Here is a 6,539-nt window from a genome sequence, read left to right as displayed (position 1 = left end):
AAGTCGTTCCTGCTGTCAAACCCAACCAAAATGGGACGGCTGCCGCCTTTGGTTCTGTAGTTGCTGTTGTTGATGTTGTTGTAGCAGCAGGAGTCTTTGTTGTCATAGGGGTTGTTATTGTGGTAGTTGTAGTAGTAGGTAGTGTTGTAGTTGTTGGAGTTATGGTAGAAGTAGGCGCGATGGAGGTTGTTGTTATTGGCGTAGTCATCATTTGAGTTGTTGTCTCCGAAATGACTGCCTCTACTTCAGGACTGTCCTCTTCAACATGCCTAACTGTTGCTCTTTTCTTTGGTGGTACTGTAGTAGTGTTTTTCGTAAAATATAACATATCGAATACAATTTAAACATAAAAAACAGGATTTCAAAAACAGTTCATTCCATGCACTTTATTTTGACACTTATGTTTCCTTAATATTACAATAAGAATTAAAATAAAGAATATAATATATAAACACCCATTTATGCATACTTTTAAACAATTCAAAGCAGTGTTAATACGATACCTGGAAGTGGAGCTGGAGCCACCGTGAGATGTCGTTTGTTTGTTGGACTTGCTGGCGTTCCTTTTCGACCATCTGTACAAACAATTGTTTAAGTATATTTTTCATTATATAACCATAGCTACGTCCGTCCGTCCCACTATTCGTGTTCAGGCTATTTCTCAGCAACCACTGAGCTTGTTTCTGTAGTTTTTCTTATAAGTATTGATATTTACAGCAGTTCTGTAAGTGCCGTGTGGAAGCTGTAAAAAGTCGCCCCGCACTTACATTTAATGTTGTCATTATTTCCAGTTTTACAGAGACTGAGAACGGTAGTATTTAATTTACATAATACCCAGTGTCATTAAACCGGGTTTATGTTTAAACTTGCACATTCTATCGGCATGTTCCGGCTCGGTGACTTTTTTTACAAAGTTATTTCCCTTTTAATTTAAAAATAGTATGATAAAGGACCATATCTGTCCTATAAGTCATGTCCGAGCTAAAAAAAATTCTAAGCAACTACCGACTAAGATACTTCTGGAAAGATTGATTAACAAAACAAGATGCGCATATTTTCAGCACGTTCTGGTTCAATGATTTTTCTCAAAGTTGTGTCCTTTTAACCTCTATATTGTGCGATATAGGCCATTTTTCCCACTATTGGTATCCGGGATACTTCTAAGCGAGTACGGGATTGAATTCAATAAATGTATTGAAAGATTTACTTACAAGCGGATATGCGCATACGTTTCAGTTTCGGTTGGAAATTAACTCTAACCCTAACCCTTATGATATGTGAACTGTCTGTCCCACTATTCATTTCTTTATGTCCGATTTGCACGTCCTTTCAAAGTGTTTTGTGTCTGTTCTTTTACTCCGCGAAATATATGAATAACTTGACAGCAAAAGATTCTTCAGAAGAATAATTTAAATCCGTTCATAGAGTAACAATATTTAGAGAATAATCCTACAGAATAAAATGCATAGATAACATGTTGACAATATGAAACTAAATACATATTACCTGGTCCGCATCTTTCATCGCTTCCATCAAAGCAGTTGACCGTGCCATCACAGAACAGCCTTCCGGGGATACATTGACCGTTTGCGCATGCTCGACGGCCCTCGCTGCAGATATCTGGGGTACAAAAACATTTATAAGACGTTTTTTTTCTTCGAGACAAGTGAGGAGAAAATGGATCACACGATGGACAGAGAAAGGATGATAAGTAAAGTATATATAGTTAATCGCTATCTGAATAGAGTGGCACCCCGTTACAAACTGAGCATTAAACATGATAAAGCCTTACACTAGACTTAACCATCGCATTTGTGTATCGCAAAACTTATTACGTGCTTGGGCGTTTGATAATTTGGCTAGGACTAGTTGTGCCAATGAGTCCACAGTGCTGACAATTGGCAAAGAAGGAAATACTTTCCCACTGGCCTTCGTCGAGGCTGCATTATTGATGGCAGATTTAATTACTATGTTAACCTAAATTAACATTTCGACTTGAACTTCTTTGCATATAATTAATATGCCCACCGCAAAGATTTATGTCAACATCGGATGCCTACAGGTTAATGTGTCATATTACGTGTGAAGCAGAACAACAATCACATGTACAATTGACCTTACGACAGGATTTGATTGACAGGTCCTATCAGCCAATCAGAATGTAGGGCTGATAAGCCGTGTTGCTATCCGCCATTTTGTCCGTCAAACTGACCAGAGTCCGTCATATACATGCGCTGGCAATTCCTCGCCTTTTTAAGTATTATGGTAAAAAGGTGTTGTCATGGCACTTGTAATTCGGATACAAGGTAGCCAGGCCGACTAAAGATGACTTCCAATTTGTTCCGTATTCGAAACCAGCGAGTTATTTAGAAAAATGCAAGTGCTGTATCAGACTCTGTGGAAGACCTCATCAACAGCTGAACTTGGAAATTTTGAAACATCGTTCAAAGGCGAAACATCTATACGTCTGTACAAAAGTATTTTTTGAACAAAACTACTTATTTCAATCCACTCAAAATTTATTTAATACTGAAATTGTCCGTGCATGACCTAAATAAGTGTTACTATTTTTAAACTATAAACATCGTACATTTATGCTTTGGCTTGTGTTGTCAAATCGGCATTAATGGCCATTTAATATCCGGTTCAACATGGACACGATTGATTTCATTCAAGATAGAGGTATTTTTGTTAATACCGTTATGTAGTTTTTATAAACTGCTTTGCTTTCAAAGTAAATCAGGAAATATCGTACAACTAAATTTTTGTCCGAACCATCGCATGCTTCCGAATCTCATCTACTCGTATGGTTCCTATGTAAACAATGGCTTTTGTAGCTGTCATTCCGACACATTTCATAGATTTCTTATTTTCATATAAGCACTTTGTCGACGGGAAATCCAATCAAGAAAACCCTGACCCTCAAGCAGCTACTGTATTTGACCAGCTCACACCAGCTAGGCCTCCTCCAAAACTCAGATAAATATTTGAGCCACCAAAACAAAACGAGAACAGATCGGTCTGAATCGTTAAGGTATTATTTTCTGTACATTTAAATCAATTATTATGTTCATTAGAACTTGATTCTGCCAAACATGTGCTGTAAAGACTTAGACTTATTATGAATAAAGAACAAGTCAAACATGTACATATTTTCATTGTTATTCTTATATTTTGGGCCATTTACGTTAATCTACAATATTTAATGATAGTTCATCCAATGTTCAGAGTCCGGATCACATGCACACTCGATTAACAGTATTCTTAAAGTTGCACTCTCACAGAATTCTAGTTTGACACTTTTTGTCTCAGAATCGGCTTATTTTGGCATTCTTTAAATTAAGACCTAATATATAAATGATAATCACAAAGCAAACTTCTCCGAGCCAAAGTATGATAAATGCAATCGAATCCTGTGTAAGTTGTCAAAGTGATCAATCTGTGAAAGTGCAGCTTTAACAGTGAAAAATAACTTCTGCTAATGCTATATATTTTAAAATATATTTGCCATTGCAATAAAGAGATATTCCCCTACAATATCATACATAAACACCAAAGAAATATCAAAGTTTAAGTAATGTTTGCAAAACAACAATGTATTTAATAAATCTGATATTAAATATGCAACAACTGGTGTTATACTCCAGAACTGAAGCTAACATCATAGAGGTACATCCTTCCAAGAATCCATCAAAACAACATGCTGAACAACTTCAAGAACTCTCTTCAAAAGACCACACTTTCCTGAAATAAATAAAAGATGCCAATATTAAAATAAATCAGTTACATGTATTGTTAAATATTTTAATACTAGCTGTAAATGCTACTGCCTTTGATGTTTGCTTTCTACATGTATATCATAATGAAATATTGACAAGATAATAGCTAATGTTTTGTGGTTGTTGTTTTTCTCTGAACAAATAGTCCATTACTTTTGTACAGCAAAGTAAAACTAAATGTTATAAAAAGCTTTAAAATAGGTCCTACCGATTATTTGTAAAACTTGTCATCACTGGTTTTCTCTTGCGGTTGAAATTGCCTGGACTGGCAAATATCATGTGGGGGGGGGGGGGCGGTTTCCGGTCTTATGCTAGGTCCCCTGTGGCGGTAGGCTTGTTGAATACAATAATAAGGGGACTTCCTTATCTCAATCAATCAGAATACTTTAATGGTGTCAACGGTAAATAGCAGGAGACCCTCCACCAGCCGTAACCGGTAAATGGGGGGAGGGTAGTGTGTGTGGGTTAGAACCAGCTGCCCGGTCAGCTTAGTTTGTTAGAGTGCCAGGCGGTTCTGGTGGTTGTGAGTTCCACACCGGGGGCACTTTTCCTCCCAGGTCTACTTTTACAGCCAGAGTGTGTGAACATGTTCCACAATTTCTGTAAGAACAAAAATCAAAGCATGTGAATATTTGAGCAATGCAAAAGTTACAGATTGGTATCACCCACGATTGTCACTTGTCAACTATTACATTATTATTCATAAGGGTTTTATGCATAACCCCAATAAACCATTTCTGCTCATACTATAGAATACAAGGTTATACTGTATAGCTGGCATGTAACTGTTATTTAATGTCACTTCCGGGTTCCCCATTCGGGCCATTTATGATTTACTCATATTGTGCGATGATTTAATCTGTGTTTCAACAATACTGTAAGAAGGACCGGTGTTATTAAAAGTTAAACTTACCCTTGTTTGCATTTACAGTTTGCGTCACACACATGCTTTTCCTTTGTATCGATGTCAATATTGACAACATGGCGGCTAATCGATTTTCTCTGACTTGGATAGATTTCACCCCGTAAATGTTAGATATCGTCATTTTCTAAAGATATAACGAGCCTTCCGATGTAGCAGCCAGTTACAAATTCCTTTGACTTCTATTTTTTTCGCATTGTAATTTCACATTTATGATAATTTGTCAGGAATATCGGAAAGCGAAACTACACGAGACGCCATTACTTCCTCGTTTGTTTGACGGACATAGACAGAGTTCGCTCCCTTGATATCAGGGGGCGTGGCTTAGAAGCCGCTGTCGTAAGGTCAATTGACAGAAATACTTAATTGTTGACATGCATGCGAAATGTAATGGCATTTATAATTTATATTTAAAGTGATCCAGTCCGAAAATATTTCAAAAACTTGGTTAAATGTCAGCATGTGTCAAATGCATTTTTGAAAAAGCAAATTACATTTTGACAATATTTTTTATAGCCTGAATGTATTACATCGTTAGGCGAGTCGGTCATAGTGTAACGAATCTAGTTATGTTACATAATGTTCCCGTTTCAACAATACATCCAAAGTGGCAAGCATTTATAAAAAAAATATTTTGAAAAAATAGCGTAGAGACAAGACGAACAGTAAGATTGTTTTATATTAAGAAATATTAAATGCACATAGATCTAGTATATAACAAATTCTTCCTCGGAAACAGAAAATACATCCTTAGTAGGAACACACACACATTTTTTAAGTACATGAGCACAGTTAACGTTAGAACTGCCATGCGATTTCAGAAAATGCCCCTGCAAAATGTGATAAATCTATAAACAAAATGGCCATACAAATAACTAGTAATTTGAAATGAATCTTCGATCGGTCATTGTTTCATCAACCGTAATCAATTGTAATTAAAGTGCCACAATAAAAGAACTTTCCTTCGACATCGGACATTAGCTTTTTTTCTTCTTTTAAGTAAGTTATGTAGGTTTTGTGATGATTTTCGTGCCAAATTGAATTGACTGTTAGTGCCTACCAATGATATGGCAAGCCCGCTCGTCTGAGCCGTCAAAACAGTCTAGAAAACTATCACATCGCGACAGCAGGTAGATACACGGCCCGTTCGCGCATTGCCATTTGTCCGCCGCGCAGCCTAGTATAAAATATAAGAAAAGTTACAAAATAACGCTAGCAACTGGTGTGCATAAGTCGATGGCATCCATTTCGGAACATTTAATAAACCTCATATTTAATCAAATTAACGTACCATATTGTGTCCACCGCGCTACCTGATATGCAACTTTGTATACAACTGTTTATCAAACAAGGGCGATCAAACTTACACGCTCCATCAGAAGGAAGATTTACAATCCGCAGTGCGCAATTTCATAGGTTTGCAGCGCAATTTTGAAATTATAAAACTTCAGAAAGTATTTGAAAAATTGCGCTTAAAAGCAGAAATAGCATTGTCTATGTGCGCATTGCTTATTGCCCTGCCGAGCGACCAGAAGAAAATACTTTGTACATACAAGAGTCATACAAGACAAACATTGACCATCTTTGCAATAAATCGCTATCAATAAACATCTTTATCACTGGTTTGTGATGGGAGTACCCGTTTTAGCTGTGCAGTTAAAATACATCTATCCGGCACATCATACCTCAGTAATAAGTTGAAACTTTGTATTTAAACTATTCAAAATCCAAAATTAATTGCATTAATTAACAAAACAGACGGTTTGTCAAAAGCTGGTTTGTATAATGATAATAACTGTCATGTCTTTTTTTTAAATTTTATTTATTTGAATGACTGT

General features: G+C 36.4%; 2 long non-coding RNA genes across 2 annotated transcripts; one reads left to right on the top strand and one right to left on the bottom strand.

Moving 5' to 3' along the window:
* The first annotated feature begins 2,510 nt into the window (after window positions 1-2,510).
* Window positions 2,511-3,894, top strand: LOC128219550 (uncharacterized). Its single transcript, XR_008258578.1, has 3 exons — window positions 2,511-2,682; window positions 2,882-3,034; window positions 3,648-3,894. It is a non-coding gene; the product is annotated as an uncharacterized LOC128219550 (long non-coding RNA).
* LOC128219544 (uncharacterized) lies at window positions 3,145-4,973 on the bottom strand. The gene is made up of 3 exons (XR_008258574.1): window positions 4,693-4,973; window positions 3,988-4,379; window positions 3,145-3,744 (listed from the first exon to the last, which is right to left on the bottom strand). It is a non-coding gene; the product is annotated as an uncharacterized LOC128219544 (long non-coding RNA).
* Window positions 4,974-6,539: the final 1,566 nt, after the last annotated feature.

Source organism: Mya arenaria, chromosome 2, assembly GCF_026914265.1.
Source record: "Mya arenaria isolate MELC-2E11 chromosome 2, ASM2691426v1".
In the NCBI taxonomy this organism is placed as follows: Eukaryota; Metazoa; Mollusca; class Bivalvia; order Myida; family Myidae; genus Mya; species Mya arenaria.
Note: the sequence above shows the minus strand (reverse complement) of the source record. Positions and strands in the feature narration are given on the sequence as shown.